Below are 19,168 nucleotides of genomic sequence, written 5' to 3' on the forward strand. Positions count from 1 at the left end.
TGAAGGGTCTCAGTGCTGCCGCCGAGCGCCTCTCACGCCGCTGATCAATGGCGGCCCAGCGTGCGAGCGCTAGCTTGGTCTGCAACTCAAGGGCAACCGGCGACAGCGGCACGCACACACACACACACACACACACACACACACACACACACACACACACACACACACACACCGAATCGACTGTGGAAGAAATAAATGAGCTTTCTAAGTCGACGGATGCTGCTTCCCACAATGCATCACTTTTATACTTTCAGCTGAATCCCTCCCTTGAATCCCTTGTTTTATTCTTCCATCTCAGTCTGAACTGTTCATAAAGCAACTCAAACCAATTCCCAGATGAATCGTTCTCCTCTCTTGAAAAATTCCCTGCTAATACTGTAAACACAAAACATCACTTTTAGGAACTGAAACTAAACAAACGCCTCCCATGTCTTTGGGCGCTGGAAACAGGAACGTGTTCGAACACGGATCACTTCCTCATCTGATGCTTCTGGGTTTCTCTCACGTCTCCAGTGATGGAGCACGTCTGCACGGACGCCTCCCCGGTGGACGTGACGCTCTCAGCGGCAGATGAACATGACGCAGTGCTGCCGCCTCACTCATTCATCCTCCGAGCCGCTTTCACAAGCGAGCGTGATGACACACGTCGCTCCCACACGCGCTGAACTCAACTCAGACATTTTTTTAAAACTCCCGCATTATGAAACGCCATCTGAAAGAAACTGCACTTGGATTTGTTGTATGTTTTCAGTCTCACTGGCTCAGAGGTTGTTGTTGAGCTTAAAGCCAGAGGAGCAGTACATTAAAAGGTTTGGTGGCAGCATTTTTAAGCCTCACCACTACGAAACATCCAACAGTCTGTGAGATGATTCCAAATGTTTAAAAATCAGTAAATAGACGGTGAGTTCTACAGCAAAGATACGGATAAGATGACACTTCAGCCGCTTGTCACTTGAGAAGAGCCTTTTCCTCACAATTAAACCAAGACATTCATACAGGTAACAGATGTAATTGTAGCCTCGGTTCTTGGACACACACACACACTGAGGCACTCAAACGTTTTATGATTGTGGCACTTGTCTCTATTCCCACGGTGTTCTCCAAAATTGCTCTGTGCAAAGTGGAACATAGGGTGCAGTACCAGAACATTTCACAGCAAAAAAAAAAAAAGTACAACCACACACACACACACGCACACGCACACGCACACGCGCACGCACGCACACACACACGCACGCACGCACACACACACACACACACACACACACACACACACACACACACACACACACACACACACACACACACACACACGGTATGATACTGAGAAAATACCCCAATGGTCTCAGGCAAAAACCACAGAAAGAGAGAAAAAGACAGGAAGGAAATTAACAACAGCACCTAAAAGGAGTAACGCTCTAAAGTGATACGAACAAAAAGCAGCAGAGGAGGTGAAGCTCTGAATGAAATGAGAAAGTGGGCGAGAATACGGAGAATGGCTGAGGTTGCGAGCCGGAGGACAGAAGATAGAGTCAGAAAGGAGAGCCCCCCCCCACCCCCCAGAGAGACCCCACACACGAAACACCACCACTGACAGCAGCTACAGAGGGCCACACAGGGTGAGACGTCAGATTAGGTGTGTTTGTAACGTGTGGACAGTCAGCGTGTTTAAATATAGGAGACAGGGTCTATCCTATTATTGTGTTGGAGTGGGGCTGGCTTATCCCGCAACTCTCAGCTCTCCATCGCTACCGGGCGAAAGCAGGGCATCCCAGCCTGGCGGCCGGCTGGGGCCCCCGGACCCCCGGCATTTAAAGAGCAAGAGGAGGGGGAGGAGGTGGTGGAATCCACCAGGAGGGAAGACAAGGTCTGGTCCAACGTAAACACAATGAGAGACTAATAGTACTCACGGCTACTTTCCACAGGCTTCTCTGCAGCTATTTTGTCTCCTCCAAGTACGAGCGGTCTGAGAAAGCAGCGGCACGATGCGGGAGCCCCCCCCCACGGGTGGAGGCGCTGGCAGCGAGTCCCCTCTCGTGTTCCTGCTCAGCCCCGGGTCTGAGCTCGCGTCCGGACGACGGGCGGGAGGAGTCCTTCAGCCAGATGCCGGCAGCGAGAGAGGCGAGCAGACGGGAGGAAGGAGCCCAGCCACCAGCGAGGGCGAGCGAGAGAGCGAGCGAGAGAGAGAGAGCGCCTCTCCTCCCCCTTCCCCCAGTGCCCTCCCTCTTTTTCCTCCCCGGACCTGATCTGTCCCGAGGCTATGGCCGCCTTCCTCCCGCACGGGCCGACTCTACAAAGTGGGTATCCAAGGCGGCCGCGTCGCACCCGCCGTCAACTGCGGCCGCAAATGGAGCCACTCTAGTTTCAGTTCCACTTCAGAGAAAAAGAGAGAGAGAGAGAGAGAGAGAGAGAGAGAGAGAGAGAGAGAGAGAGCACGAGACATAAAGGGCTGAAAGCCGATCCCCTCTGATCTCATCAAGCAAGGTTACCAACAGCAACCAGGCAGCTGAGAAACACCCGGCTCACCCCCCCCCCCCCCTCCCCCACGCGACTCACCCCCTCCACAGAGCAGACCGGCGTTCACATGTGCAGCACACGCACGCCTACACGTGCCGTTTACTCGCCACAAGCCGAGCACGTGCACATCCAGAGCGTCAAGGTGAGGCGTGAACGTAAATGCACCTCGCGTGAGTACGAGAGTAAAGGCTCTGAGTTGGAGCGGTGTCCTTTCCTACGGCGGAGGACGTTCTGACCCGCGGCTACGTCACGTTCACAGACACACTGAACACATCCAGCGTCTGACCTGCTGATCCATTGCTCTGTTCCTTCCTGTCATCGCTCGCGTTTCAGCCCACATCTGCGCTTTACTGTGGAACTTGGCCCCGAGGTGATGACTCACTTCATTTATCAGCCTTTTCCCGCAGCGGCATCACTCATTCACAAAGTCTGGGAAGGGAAGTGAGGAGCATTCAGAAGGTACTTAACGCTGAGGAAAGCTGATGCTTCCCAGTCTTTCACTGATGGAACCTTTTCTTACGCTCAGCCCACACGTTAATGCTCTGCTGAGACGCCGCTAAACGCCTTTTCAGCTCCCAGCGGAGCACGTGCACGGCGGCGGGTCGGGCCGAGGCCCGGCCAGCTCACTTCCTGCACGGACTTCCTTTTCCCAGGACCACCGCGACCACCAGGGAGCTAAACTCTAACCGTGTCATGACATCACGTCGGCATCGCGATCAAATGAAACCGAAAAACTAGGGAGGTTCGTTCATTTGGCCTCGTTTAGACACAAGCAAACGTTGAGCTCTGGATCAGACATCTGGGTTAGACGTATTACAACACACACACACACATACACACACACACACACACACACACACACACACACACACACTGTAACTGGCTCGTTACTGCAGGAGGCTGATGTAGGTCAGTGGTTGTGGTCGCTGCAGGCTTAACATAATACACACAGGTATGAGGCAGGGAGGGGCTGCTGTGACTTTAAAGGTCTTAGGTTCCACTGCAGTGACGTCAATCATTCTCAGATCCCTTTGTTTTCTATGAAGCGGTGTCTAATGTGTTCATTTTTTAATTTAGAGCAAACACAGTGCAAAGTCTGGCTTGTTTACTGGAACCTAATTGCTGTAATCCCTTCACTTCTACAGCAGATTGGAGCCTACATTACTGTACGTGCGGCAGAAATCCATTCATTTACTCCATTAAGACGAAGTATGTGGTTTTCTTTCCGAGCCGTAAACAAGCTTGAGGAAGTGAAGACTTATAATGAGACAACCTGGAAATGCTGTCCTCAGTTAGTAAGGGACCGGTCAGATTCCAGCGAAACAGCAACATTTCACTCTCGCATTGTGTTAAATACGACTAATTTACTTATTTACTTTACTGTATATACTCTGTCATAGGCGTCTGAGTGGGAACACAAATGTCGGAACCACAAAACAAAAATAACCTAATTTGGACTTTAACGTCCATGTGAAGCAGAATCCCACAGACTAAGCCCCCGACACGCTTTTCCGGGTTTTAACTTCGGGGGCTTTGCATCATAATCACAGTTGATTGTGGTGTCCGGCATCAAAAGTGTTTTATGTAAATGTCCTCCGTCAGCACGCCTCAACACTTAACAAACTCCTGGACATTTCCGTTTCAGTAATTCAGCTGCTAAGTGAATTCGCACTCACTTTTTAACCCTGAAATCTGAACCAAAAGACGCAGTTCGACACAAGGCTTGGAACTGGGGCCTGAGTCTGCAGAACATCCCCCCATCCTCATTGTTGGACCCTGCTGTAAATTGCCCCCTGATTTTCTGCCTCGAGGCACATTCACACTTAAGGGACCTCATGGGGCCTTGGCACATGTGTGAGTGCGTGTGTGAGTTAATATGGAGGACAATAGGGGCCCTGTCCTCACCCCCTACACTCAGAAATAGGGCTGGAGGCCTCACAGCTGAGCAGCTTACTGACAATACGAATGGAGGAGTGTGTGTGTGCGTGTGTGTGTGTGTGTGTGTGTGTGTGTGTGTGTGTGTGTGTGTGTGTGTGGCCTCCTGCCAACACACGTGTCAAACACAAAGCCATCCAACTGTCCACATGGCCCAGGGGATAAGGATCGACTGAGAGGGAGGGGCCGGTGGATGGACGGACAGATGAGGAGGGGGGAGGAAAGTGCAGGGGGAGGGCAGGAGGGGCGGAGCCGGGCAGCAAAGAGGAGCAGCCTGTGCACGTTTAATTGCAGACGGTGGGGTTACTGTGTGCAGATGGCAGGAGAGGCCGAGCACAGGGGTCAGTGATTTGCCCACAACTTTAATTTATTGGAACAAACACAGACAAGGCGTCTATGAGAGACTGCACCTACTGCATCCACTGTGTCCAGACACTTCTGAGCGGTTCCCTATAACTTCAAGGCACCGGCGGACGTACGCTCCCCCCCGCATTCACAGGGAGACAAAAACGACGCCCCCTCGCAGCCCTCGCCCGTTCACACGCATCCCTCCAGACGCCGTCCAGCAGGTAGGCATTAATTCAGCCCGGCTGCACGATCAATGGCGGCAAATGGAGGCAGCGGGAGGGACAGACAGCGATCTGCTGTTTGCACCCCCCCCCCGTGAATAAAACACACCCTCTCCACGTCCTGCTACATCACAGTAAACATCTCCTACTGACTCACACTCTCACTCATCCTGTACTAAGAACTTGTTCGAATATGTTTTTCTGCGTTTCCCGTTTACGCCACATCATCTTTCTGAACATTTATCCATATTTTCCCAGAATAGCTTTCCTCCGTGCCGTTCGTTTCTGCTGAATCGGGCTCTCCCTCACTCTTTTGGCTGCCCAGCGGCCTGTCTCCTCACCTTCCTCCCTCCCTCCCTTTGTTTTCTCCCACGCGTCTGCTCATTTATCTGCCGGTCCAGCGCCTCCCCTGCCTCCCCCTTCCCTCCCACCATTTATCTCCCCAAAAAGCCTTATCTCCTCACTCCTCGCCCCCGTCTGCCTCCCACCGCCCTTTTGCTCCAGCATCTGCTGGCCTGCGTCCGCCGCCGCTGCCCCTCGCCGCGTCCCACAGAGACCCTGAATCATTAAAACGCACACACGAACGCAGCGCGGCTGAGCACACAAACTCTGATTGCACGCTCTCATTACAGCGCCGTATCGTCTGTCAATTAATTGTCCGCTAAAGGCCGAATCCTTCGATAAAATGGGATGCGACGGCATGCGCAGAGAATCTCAAGTGATTTAAGATCGCCACTTAAAAGCGGTTTGTCGCAAAAACATAGACAACAACGTCCGGGTTAACATTCTGCAACAGCCACTGGCTTAATGAGGAAGACGTTAAAGGCTACAAGACAGTAAACAAAGCCATGATACCGTTGTCCAGCAGGGGGCAGCACACAAGTTATTCGTCTTTCACAAGCGTTTTTTATTAAGGCCGTGCTCAGGTCATAGCAGGAGATAAGAAGCTGTAGCCACTTCTAGTCCTAGTGGACAATCATGGTATTGCAACAAATATTCCTCCCCATGCCAAGTGTCATCTTACGGCTCCACTGTGTTCAGACAATAAAATACTGTCTTATAGACTTTCTATCCGGTTTCGTTGCACCATGGTGCAACCACTGTGAAAGTGAGACAGAAACTGGGATCTCACCACACAGATAAGTTCAGAACAACCTCCCCACAATGGTCGCCTGATGACACGTCTGTGAGCCTGTGTGTCTGGGTCTGACACAGTTAGACAGTGTTTGTTCGCAGAAACAGCTGCGAAAGAAAAAAAAAAATCTGCGCGAGATGTTTGCAGTCCTTTTTTTCTGCTGAATCGACCACTGTTACAAAATCCACGACCCAGTTCAGCAGCCACGCAGACAGATGAGCAGATAGAAAAACACTGAGGTGAAGCGTGGAGTCACTGATAAATGATCTGCCCTATGCACACAGACTTGAGGGCGTATCGGTCGCTATCGCGCTGTAATCGCAGAATGGATTTCCTTATCTTGTGTCTTGTGAAGGCACCACGTAGCGAGAGGCTCCAGCTGGTGCGCGTCCTGAGAACTGAGGCATCATAGAAGCGGGTTCTGATCCTTAACCTGGAAATGTCCAACAGCCTCGTCTCTTTCATTCACTTCTGTGGAGCTGCACAGCACAGACTTTGTTCCTGAATTTACTTCCTAGGAACAAGCAACAGGGATTTGCTACAGAGAGTCTATTGTACTTGTGAAATCCATTATGTGTTCAGGCCAGTCAAAGGTGAAAGGTCAAACAAACAGGTCGGTTTCCCATCCGTCAATAAAGCAGCCTGGACGCTGACTTATCAGTGTTGGCCTTTACCCACATCAGCCCAGCGTCCGTTCTCGCTGCCGTAACGCTCACCCATCCCCACACACGCTCTTGAAATCCTGTCTCCTGAATCAAAAAGAGGTGGGGACCTGTCATAACGAGAGCCTCGAATAAGGTGAGCTTCACCATATGTTTTTGATTTACTCTACAGTTGGAATTAAATAGGTTTGAGTTCCTGTTTTGGCTTTTTGCTAATAAACCAAGTGGTAATTATGAAATGAAAATAGTTTGGTCATAGTAGTAAGACAAAGCAGACAAAAGTCTTTTCTAGGTGTGGGGTCAGCTGTCAGGGTGAGGTGTGCTCAGAGTGCTTTTGAAAACACAGACGACCTACGCTGTGTAGTGTCCCTGAATGCCACGTGCACAGCACCAGAGCTGCTGTCAAGGAGGATTTATGCTTTGCCTTCAATACAGACACGCTGTTAGTTTCCTAATGTAAAGCAGCACATGAAGGCGGCCGTAGTCCTCATCCGCAAAAACAGAGGGAATGTCAGACTGTCCAGAGGCTGCATATCATCACTGGGCGTCAGGACGCTGCTATTAATCCAACTCCCTGAAGTTCCAGGGAGTGGGCTGTCTGAAGCAAGCGGCGGCTGAGCAGTGTCATGGCCTTCAACCATAATAAATACTTGAACCAGATGCATTTTGTGTATCATTCATGTATATATTACTGGGTTGTTTGAGCCATTTGCCTCAGATCCTGGTTACATACACAACGCAGACCAGAGGAAGACCAGCCACACAAACAGACCTTGTACCAGCAGCAGGTGGAGGAGACGAAAGATGAGTTCAAGACGAGTGGGGGAGTTCAGCGCCGGGTCGAGTGATGGCGAGCGGCGCGGGGGTCAGGGGTCAGCGCGGCGCGGGGGTCGGCGCGGCCAGCGGCTTATTGCAGGTCTGTTTCCTCCAGACGGAACGAGAGGGAGCCGGGCTGCAGGTAATCTGCTTTACGCTGAGATTAGCAGCTCCCTGCAGGTGACACTCTGTGCGTCTGTCAGTCCACTACTAGCCAACACTGCACCTCAACCAGTGATCTAAAAGGTCATGACAAAGAGGTGATGTGTGTCATAAGTGTTATTCACCATGAACTATACTGTATATGAAAACTGGATGGAAATTGTGGCAACTGTAAAGTTAAAAATGTAATACTGAATAGATATTGATATTATTATTTTATTTATTTACATGTCAAAACCTGTCTGACAGCTGATGTTTACAATATGTTCTTCCTCTTTCTTTGTATTTGTTCTACAAACATTTACAAACATATTCACATGGATTTGTTTTTGGAGTAAACACTTTAATTTAGATGGTGATTCTCAGGGCTTCCAAGTCCAATATACTGAGAGATTGTGATGAAGAAGGTGCATTTCAAAAGCTCTTGCAGTCAGATATAATGACCTCGTCATGCCCCTCAACCCACCTTCATGAATCAACTGATTTTTATGCTAAAAGGAAGAGAAAATCTTTTACACAAAATGCATCCTTGAAAATGTTAAACGCTGTCTCACTCTACTCTACTCACCTGATGGGCTACAATGGAAATGTAATCAACACATGCTGCTAGAATCAAATACACTGGGCATCGTCAGGCATTGGAACATTACCCACAAGTATTTAAATGTACAAGTGATAAGGGCTGAGTGTCCAAGGTGACCCTCAGTGATAGAATAATTCTTGTGGTACGGATTTTAAAGGATGCTACTAAGTTGCATTATGGGAGATCCTGAAGCTGACGTTGGGCTAAAAGGCCATATGTTATAATAACGGACTAATAGACAGGTGAGGTCTGGATGACAGCTGCATAAAAGTGTTTAAAATGGCTGACATGCAAATCTAAACAGAGCCGTCCCAGCAAATCAAGAGCTTGTTGCAATGAGAGAAAGGCGTAAAACTCATCATGAAGCGACGGAGCCTCACAGATCCAAGCTGCTCCGCGCCGCTGCGAGGTGAAAGGTCAAACCGATGAATATCTCCTGAAAACAAAGGACCTCCACTCATTATACGTCCACCCCTACATAAAGTAGCCCGGCATGCCAGACGATCTAAGGTTGCCATGACGACGGCAGAAGTACCAGGAGACACACATCCAGAGACAGAATTCAGCGAGATGTGGGACTAAACTGTGGATGTCTCCGCCGCCACAGAGAGAATAAGAGGGAGATACGGAGCCAAATATAGGAACAGAATAATGAGCTTCTTATCATCTGCGTCCATCCTTTCCATATCTCTTCTCCCCTCATCGCTCCATCTCCCTTCCCTCTTGACAGGACCAAATATTTCCCTGGGGCCACTCTCCTGTATAAAAGAGATATAGTACACTAGGGATTTTTCGATTATGTGGTGGCAGAGAGTAAAAATATCTCCACAGACACTGCATGAGGAATATTGGACAATATCCTCCCCTCAAGCGCAAAATGCTCCACCATGTCAAACCACTGCAGTTCACTGGTCCACATAAAATACGGGCTAAGCTATTTTTCAAAAAGACAGTTCAAAACTCTTCAAGTCTTCAGTTTAATATCAGATAAAACGATTAAGAACAAAAGCAATCAGAGTGTGATTCCGTCGTGATGACTCATCAAAACAGTTTGCTCACGCCGACGCATTGTGATGCAGACACACAATACAGACTCTCTGCTTTCACAGCCACCTCCTGTTTCTTTGACTAATTCAAGGCGACCGGTCAAATGTCCCACAGATGCAGATAAGCCAGCCGGCGCTGAGGAGCCCCGGAGCCGAGCGGCGCCGTTTAATCACGCCGCATCGCAGCGCGCCGCCATCTGCCACGTGAGCGCAAACACCTGTTGGGCGGCGGAGACGGCGAACAGCTGGACCACATGTGCGTCTCCATGTCTCACATCCTGCATCTGCCAAGTGATCTGGAGCCTCGTCCGTCCGTCCGTCTCAACAGTCGTCACTGTAGCAAACATCTGCCCCGAAACACACACACACACACACACACACACACACACACACACACACACACACACACACACACACACACACACACACACACACACACACACACACACACACACACACACACACGCGCTCTCCCCACTGTGTCTGACCCACTTCTCTGCTAATGAAACACAAAAAGGACTAAATAAATAAATTATAAGAGGGGGAAGTGCTCCGTCATGTGAACCTGCCGCCCTCTCCGTCTCCTAGTTTCACACATGCGACGCCCTCAAAGTTTCACCAGGCGAGCGGCAGGATACTTCTTCTTCTTTCTCTTTTTTTTTACTGCGTTCCTACACAAACAAACCTGTGTTTTACTCAGCAGCGGCCGCTCCAGTGTTGTTCCAAGGCTCCAATGAACTCATGTTAAAATCAAGCCTGGTGCGTTGTTAAAGGCTGACAGGTGCATTAGCGGCGCGTACAGAAACCCCACAGGAGGTGCGTCCTCCCGTTTCCTCCTAAACGAACAGTGAATGAACATAGGATCGCGCTGGAAATACTTCTATGTGAATCCAAAGCGAAGCCGCCACACGCTGAATCGCGTGTCACAGTTAATAACGCAGGAGGAGGGGGATCATTTCGAACCCACAGTACGAACGCACCAGACGAGGAAACTCTACATAAAACCAAACGATGCGGCGGCGGCGGAAGGATTCCTCTTCATCAGCATTAGAATCTGACAATGCTGCGTTTCAGTCGCGCAGATCAACCACCGCGTGCGACTATTAAATCTATTACTGCCTGTCGCCACACTCTGAACTAGAGCCTGACCGATTGCTGTGTTAACAGTCAATATCTATTGTTTCAGAGCTTTCCATGATGGTAAGAGATCTGCCTGTAGTAGGAGGCCCATGTATGTAGCACAGCATAGATGCACAATATGTAATAATTGTGTAAAATACAGCAGAACCTCTGCTTTTTCCTGCCCTCCACTGGGACCTACACACACGCACACATAAATATTCATAGCACAGCTGCTGAATGACATTATAAGCCTGTCCAGTGCTGTGACGGCGTGGAGGTGGCTGATAAACAGTGATTGTCATTATGTGATTAAGTGATTACTGGCTGCTTAGCAATTCTCCCTCGCTCGCTCGCTCGCTCGCTCGCTCGCCCGCAGAGTGGACTGCACTCGTCTCAGACTGGTGACACGGCTCGTCAGACCGCGGTCGGCTTTAAGTGGTGCTGACACGTGTGTTTGTGTGCCGCCGAGTCTCACACTCGTGCGTGTGCGAGCGCCACCGTCTGCACGGCACCCGCTCCGGAGGCTGTGAAGTGGTCGGATGAAAGCCCGTCGCCACCGCGAACGCCCGCGGCCGTCTGGACGGCAGAGCTCCACAGTCGCAGGCGTCATAGGCCGATGAGACGGTTATCAAAGCCTTTAGTGGCGATGTCATCAGGATTTAATCTTTATTTGTCAATGCTACAATTATATAAAGGGATATTCCACATGTGAACAAGCCAGTCAAGACTCTACTTCAAAGAAAAGGATAAGTGGCTTTAAAATGTAATTAGATTTGATCATATTACCTTGAAAAAGGCTATTATTCATTAACATTTGGGGCAAAATATACATATAAATATTGGTGCTTAATCATCTCAAATGTTTATCAAATAAAATCACTCTTGAGGTCATGGTGTTTGACTTGTTCTTCTTGATAGGGCACTTAGGCCTAATTATTATTATATATTGAACTGTAGAGCTAATTAAATGTTGTGGGTCATACTTTTTGGGCTATTGGTTGAGCAGCGGTGTGTGAAATAAAATAAAATGTAAAAAAAAAACAAACTTATCTTTCAAATGTTTCAAGGATCAACGCATTGGGGAAATTAAGCCGAGGCAGCAGCTAAACTGCGTCTACACAATCTCTGCATCCTGCAGAGTCTCGTGTTTTCCATACGTTCGCCTACGCATTGGAAAATCTTTCCGAAGCGCACACAGCGACAGCTTGAAAAAAGAGAAGATGGCAGCGCACGAATCAATGGCCTATTAGAGGTCAAAAGGTCGCCGCTGGGGCAGAGGCCGCAGTCAATCACGCATGCAGTGTCAAGGCCGACGGGTGCGAAGTCGGTTGAAGACGGTGTCAAAATGCCGAGATCAGCACCTCTGTCTGCCGTGTGCAGCATTGGAGCATAAAACACATACAGTGCGTCCACACTTACAGAAGCAGTTAAACAGAATCACTGCTGTACAACCGAGGTATACGATGTGATTCATCTATCAAAGTAATGAGATTCACTGTGAAGCACGCAATGGAAAACTAAGCCAATTGAATTTTAATTTCCAATCACCACGTTGGCTTCGAACCATTATGAAAACAAGACGATCGAGATAAACTCATTATTGCGTCGCAATCTGTTGCACGATGATGCTCTCGCCCTGTTTTTGTGTTAGCGTGGAATCCAGCACTCGACTTCTTGGCGGCACCAGTGAAGCAAAACGACGTGAACGTCGTGGTGACTGGACCGGGTCACGTCTCTGGACCGGATCAGAGAGGAAGCACATGTAGGAGACACTGCATGATGTATAGTGACGTACACGAGGCGTGGATGTGATACTGATGCGCTGGTTTCATGTACAGTACTGACCCCCTAGCTGAGCTTAACCAGCCGCTCCTGCAGCCTAAGGGACCGTTTGAAACTTTTGATATCAGTTCAGCGACAGTGTGTCAGCATTATGAATTCATAAACCGCCGCACATACACCTGGCAGCAGCGGTGAATCATTTATATCACAGCATCTTCTATTCTGGGAATGAACGGATAAACTCGTCACCGTCCGCGCCTCCTCCTAGTTTCTCCTCCTCCTCCTCTGTTTGGGTCAGTCCGTCTTTCTCCCACAGTCACTTGCACCTTTCTCGCCTCTCTGTTTCTCTCGCCTTCATCCTTCCTGTCAGACGCGTCTCATTACAATACTGACCTCCTTCTGGCTCCAAACCCCAAGGACTCTTTTAAGTTTCCTTCTTGCCTGTGTTCTTTCCCTTCCACTCGCTTGTTTCTCCCCCGTCCCCCCATCCGCTCGCTACCTTTCATCCCTCATCGGCCTCTTATTGCTTCCCATCGACCTCATTTCCTGCTTCCTGTGCCTCTGTCCTGCGTTCAGGTCGAAGCGTTTCGCGCCTCTGCAGAGATCTCTCTACTTCCCCTCCAAAGAAAAAGTATGGCTTCCCCCTCCTGAATCTATTTGTCTCATCCATATCCATCATAGAGTCACAGCTGGGTTCATCACACACACACACACACACACACACACACACACACACACACACACACACACACACACACACACACACACACACACACACACACACACAGTTCCCTTGACTAATCTGTCATGCTCAAGTCCATCATCAGCTCAGTATTAAACAATAGGGAGCAGATGCTGCGACCCACAACCAGATGTGCTATTATTGTCTCCCTGCTGTTGTGTGTGTGTGTATGTGTGGGTGTGTGTGCGTGTGCCTGTGCCTGTGCTCCATTTCTTCAGGATATTTCCACCTTTGTTTAAGCCTCTATTAACTTTTTCTAAATTGGGAGCTTTTTGATCATGGCGAGGCCTTCCCCTCTCATTTGAGCGGTGCGTGTGGAAGCCTATCTCCATAATTAGGGCAGACCAGCCACACATGGGTCTCCCCAGACACTTTTCCTCCAAGGTCTAAATATTCATGAGACTCTAAACGCTTTTATGAGCTCTGTAATTACGGTTGGAAAATAGATGGAACGAGACAAAGAGGAAAAAGGGACAGAGTGGGAGGCAAAGAAGAAATGCCCTTGCCTTTCGTTTAATTGTAGGATGTCCAAAGTGTTAGCTAATAATAACGACACATTAGGCTTTTAGCTACAAAGACACTGAAAACTGAAACTCAAGTTCTAGTTAAAAGCAGTTTTGCATCACTTTTCTTGCTGCAGAACAGTTTCAATATTTCCTCTTACAATTTCTTGCATTTCCAAAATTAAAAGTTGCCTAATTCAATATGCAGGCTTCACTTGGTGTATGAATATGCATGAAAACAAACAGATATACATAATTATCGACTTCAATGAATGCAGATGATGCCACGCTGCTATAGGTGGGTGGAGAGACAGAGCTGGGATGCTGCGGGAGCGATTCTCCTCCGAGCTGTGGACGCTCGGTTTCAACAGGCCCACGGAGCCAGAATCAATAATCTGTTATGGCGGTCCATGTTTCTGTGATGACTTCAAAAACAGATTCTCTCAGTTTATTCCCATTTGGCCCGGAGAATCTGCAAAGTGGAGCCGGGCGAAAAACCAGAACCGCGCTAGCGCTGACACGAGGGCTCGGCCGAGAACTGATGGATCTAATTTGGCTGATGCAGGTGTGTTCGGCAGAAGCATTCATCTATTTTAGAGCACACATGAACACACGGGTGAGGGTTTTGGTCTGTTCAAAGTGTGCCGTCCAACAGCGCCTCAGCTCAAAGGCATGTGAAGATTCCAGCAGAGCGAGATGAGACGAGGCCCAACGAATCATACGAGTCTCGCTGGTGTTGTGATGGGAAACGATGGGGGATCGTATTATCAGCTACTTCACATCTGGATGCGGACGGCCCGACGTTTAACACCACAGATCCCGTGCTTTGATGTTTCTTCTGAGCTCTATTCCGAGGCTGCTGTTCTAATGAGGCTCCTGGATGAGCGCTAATGCTACTCTAATATCAATAATTACATGTTAGGCAGCTCCTGGAGGCCCAGAGAAAGAGGGTTACTCTCTGTTTACAGCTCATATACAGTTGCAAAAGTTTCTGAAGACCGCAGCAAACACACGTACTAGGAAACAGTGGTGTTCCGTTTCCAGGACTTGCTGATGCTGGAGCGGAGACGTGGGGTACGGATCCGATTACTGTTGTCCCTGTTCTTATGTCAGCGTGTTGGGGGAGGTTGAGAATAAATAAGTGGAGTGACGCCTTCGACTGGATTCTGGTTTTCCTCTCGCTGGCACTGGAGCCACTAGAAAACAGGGACGCAGGCACACAGCACAGGCTCATGTTCACCCGCGGCCAGGTTCCCTTTGGTTTTTTGCTGTTTTACTGCTTCGTATTAAAAGTGGCTGAGAGGTGGGTTCAATCAGTGAGTCTACATTTGATTTTGTGATCCTAAAAGTGCATAAAATGTTCATTTAGTGTATTTATTTATTGTTCTTGCCCCAATTCTACAACATATTAAACCATTTGACTGGTTTCTCTGTCTCACGTTGGTGGTGCTGCTAAAGGAAGGAGGCGGGTGAGTCTATTGGATCCGTCGCCTTCAAAGCCCGAGGACAGATTTAATATCGCATCAGGTCTCGGCGCGAATGCGAATGCGAATGCGGATGCGAATGCGGCGCGCTAACCAGGCCTTGGAGTGCTGGCGGGTCTATTTCTGGCCAGATAAGTAAACAGCTGGTGAAGCTAGCGAGGATTCCCGTCAGGAAAACACTCCGAGATGAAACACGAGAGCACTTCAAGGCCTTCACGGAGGAAGGAATGCTTCTGTTTCACGCTTCAGGCGAACAAACAACCCGCGTAGCAGCCAGAAGCTTCCACTGTACGTCACAGCGCGTCAGAGCAGCACACGCCCTGTTGGGTTCAATGCAATCATCTTCCTCACAATTACTAAAAGATTTAACCCGAAAGGACCTCATGCTCGATTTACATCTCTGGGTACAGGATTTCTCAAATCGATTTTATCCAACTGGAAAAACCATCAGACAGTCTCATGAAAGCCATAAACGCTCTTACCAGCCCTGTGCAGCGCGGGGCAGCTGATTCGGAGCTGATTGCCCCGGTATTGACCCGCGATGACGCCGCACGCCCAGTCAGGATGGAAGAAGCCTTTCAGTGGACAAAAACACACACACACGCGCAAAACATCCCAGAATGACAAACAAGCCGGGGGCACGGCACCTCGGATGCTGCCGTCATTTAGATGTAAATGAGCCCCGCGCTGCTCTCCTCCTCGCAGCCCTCTTTACCCTCCGGAAACCAGAAGACGGAGGGAGCGGCCGATCAGACCAGACAAGACGATTGAGAACGACGGGAGGCCAAATCGTAGACGACAAGACAGGACAGCGGTGGGTGAGAGGAGCCCCGATCGGCCGCTCTGTCACAACACTAATGATTTCATGTTGGCCGCTGTCTCCCCGGGGCCCTGAGAGGAGCGCTTTGATTAACTGCGGGCCGCTCTAATCCTCCCTGAACAAAGTGATGCATATGAGCAGGATGACAACAAGGATGACGAGCAGCATCAGCCGCGCTCTGGGAAACTGATGAGCAAGCGGACAGATGCAGCGGAGGAGTTGAGAAACATGTGACTCTGTGAATTTATCGCTGCCACTCCAGGGGGCACTACTCTGCCCATCAACGCAAAGCACACCGTTACTGCCACTGGAATGGACTGTGTGAGTCACCGGGGCATCAGCTCCCCACACACACACACCCTTTAGACACCAGGCACCTGTCAAGGAGAAACAAGCCGTCTTCCTGTTTGTTTGCCTGTGCAGCAGCTGATGTCACTGCTGAGCCTCGCCTGTTTTCTGTAAACTCAGCACTCCGTCACTGACTTAACAAAAGGCTGCTGAATATAAATCCACCCCCACCTGTCTGCCGGCATGAGCTGCATACGTTTCATCCAAGGACGGACAGACAAGATGCACGAGGGGGAAACGTTAGCAGTCTCCAAATAGTCAGAAGCATCTCAATAGAACCGATGATGCACTTCAACATCTGCTTGGAGTCACGACCCTTTAAGCAAAAACACAAACCACCCACTAATCTCACTTCCCCAAATATGAATATTTGATGCTTTATGATTAATGATCATGAACTGTCTTAACACAATTTAGAGAATAAACGATTAAAGGTTAGTAATGAATATGTGTTTGGCTGCAGCTCTACTTAAATCCGCGTTTTATCACTTATGCTTGCTGCTCTGATCTGTTTGAGCCTTGATTTGCTGTCATTCGAGGCTTCGCGGGTCCAGATGTTGGCGCCCGCTTCATGTCATACTCAACGCACAACAAACGCAGACATGAAGTGAGTCACAATGTAATGACGGCTGACGGAAAAGCGGCTCAGGCAAACTACAAAAATGTTGTGCGTCGCGTCACTAAAGCGCCTTGTGTGACGAGAAAAGGAGCACAATGACACACGAGGCTGTGAGCAGAATGCAGATGAGCAATATGTCCGACAAGGCAAGAAATTATCTTAATATCTAATCTGAAATTCCTAAGTGTGATGTTGATTAATAGATGCAAACGCATGCATTGAGACGACTTCTGGCCTAGATCTTCAGTGAAGTTTCCCATCACTGCATTTAAAGTGGTGCTGTGGCATCACTGGTGCCCCTCTGCACAGGGATTACATCAACATGCCTCAGACAGAACCTCCGTATCTCAGCTGAAGGATTTTCACCACTCTGTACATAAAGCCAGGCAGTATCTGCTCAGTTTAAGTAGCGGTGACGGGGCGTGATAAGACACAGCTGAGTTAAAAACCTTTATCGGGCCCAGGAGCTGAATCCCATCTGCCTCTGTGCTCACGCTGACTCATAACACAGCGTATTAGTCCCACTGGAGGCATAAATAGAGGGGTTTTTTGAAAGGGGAGGGAAATGGATGAAATACAAACAGAACGCAAAGAGATTAAAAGGGGAGCAGCTCTGCGAGTGAGGGAAGAAGACAATTTTTAGGTTCAAACACATCAAATGATTAAGGAATTAGAAATTCTGAAAAATTTCAATCATTCGAAAATTTTAATTCCACGTCCCATCGACAGGCTGGAGCCCAGAGCCAACAGCCGCCTGCCAGCTACTGGTACAGCACAGCATGTGTGAAGTGGACTGTGAAGACAAACTGTCAACAACCGCTCACCAATCCCACAGCACTCAAGACGCATTAAGCAAAGATCTACTATAAGAAAAAAACAAACAAACATATTTTTGAATGAAAAGAGCAGCATGAGGGGTCCGATCCAGGAACCAGATGATTCTTTCTGGTCTCTGCACCCCCCCCCCTCACACACGCACACGCACACGCACACACACACACACACACACACACACACACACACATCCTGAGCAGCCATCCATCAACCAGCCGACTCCACCCATCCCTGCTCCTCACACCCACAAATTATTAACATTTAATCCACATTTTCGTCATACCCTTTGCTTGTCTTCTCACCTTCTGTATGGCCATACACTCCATCCACCCTGCTGTCCTCAGCTACTCCCCACCATCTGCTCGCTGTTTGCTGTGTCCTTGTGACCGTGTCAATCTTATCTGAGTAACTACTGAGATGTGCCTACAGATGACGAATCAATCGGACCACAGTGAGGAGATCAACGCCTTCAACTGTCGTTTGTATTAGATATTGGGCATTTTTCTGACATCAGAAACCAACATGGTCGTTTGGAAGCAAGGTTCATTGCTGGAAACCACTAAGACATGAATATCTGACTATTACAATATTCACTGCCCAGTAATGTGACTATTTAAAACAGTTTTAACCGCATCAAAAACCGGAAAAAGCTCACAGCATCATGCACTGTATAGACTAAACCAGTGAGCTCATATTCAAGTTACTTACAGCCTGGATCTAACTATGAAACACTACACACATCCCTCCACTGTGATCACGGCACAGATGAGGAGTGAGAACGCGGACGCGTTGATTCATCACCATCTTTCAGGTGACGGAGCCCGGACGCGATAACTTCGGCAGACTGACAGAAATACAGGCAACCGACTAACGAAAGATAAGTCGATATCGGTCATTCGTGCGCTCAGAATACTCCTAAGTGAAGTACAGGCTACTTTACAACTACCCATCACAACGCAGCGCTCCGCAGCCAGCGAGCAGCGCATCCAGAGTAAACAGGCAAACACTCACCGAACACAACTCCCCGGGCGACACGTTCCTCTCGGGACCTCCGCTGGGTACGAACAACGGAGCTCTCGTCTCTCCTGCGCCGATGACTGCGGCGTTTTCACGGCGCTGTTACGCGCGTTGTTCAGCGACGAAGCGACGGCTCCTTTGTTGCTGTAAACTGCAGCTCGACACGTCCAGTGAGCCACGAACCTGACGCCGAGCGTCCGCTGAACACGGCAGAGCGCTGATTGGTTGATGCTACCACAACACTTCGTTCTGGCGGATGCTATTGGCTCATAATGTCATGGTGCGTTTAACAGTAGCTCGTACATTTTCACTTTACTAGAACTGTGCAAAAATAACAGGATATTGTTGTAATTGTTGATGCTATTAAATTCGTAGATTTACACTCTATTCTTGAATTTTGTATATGTTTCTTTGTAAGACAGAAAGTTACAGGTAAAAAACAAGTCTCACAATTGACCGTAGCTCGGTGAGA

At 49.0% G+C, this 19,168-nt stretch overlaps 1 protein-coding gene across 6 annotated transcripts in view; it reads right to left on the minus strand.

Moving 5' to 3' along the window:
• Positions 1–18,922, minus strand: part of LOC114844471 (SPRY domain-containing SOCS box protein 4-like) — a 37,064-nt gene extending 18,142 nt beyond the window's left edge. For 3 of the 6 annotated variants that reach the window (XR_005896892.2, XM_055503633.1, XM_041068164.2), the window contains exon 1: positions 18,691–18,922. The gene's annotated coding sequence lies outside the window, so the exon portion shown is untranslated. Of the gene's footprint in view, positions 1–1,910; positions 2,384–7,590; positions 7,874–18,690 lie in introns of those variants that run through there. The other 3 variants (XM_029131858.3, XM_029131856.3, XM_029131857.3) reach the window with 3 other exon arrangements.
• Between the last annotated feature and the right edge of the window lie 246 nt (positions 18,923–19,168).

The sequence above is a fragment of the Betta splendens genome, chromosome 17 (genome assembly GCF_900634795.4).
Source record: "Betta splendens chromosome 17, fBetSpl5.4, whole genome shotgun sequence".
Classification (NCBI taxonomy): domain Eukaryota; kingdom Metazoa; phylum Chordata; class Actinopteri; order Anabantiformes; family Osphronemidae; genus Betta; species Betta splendens.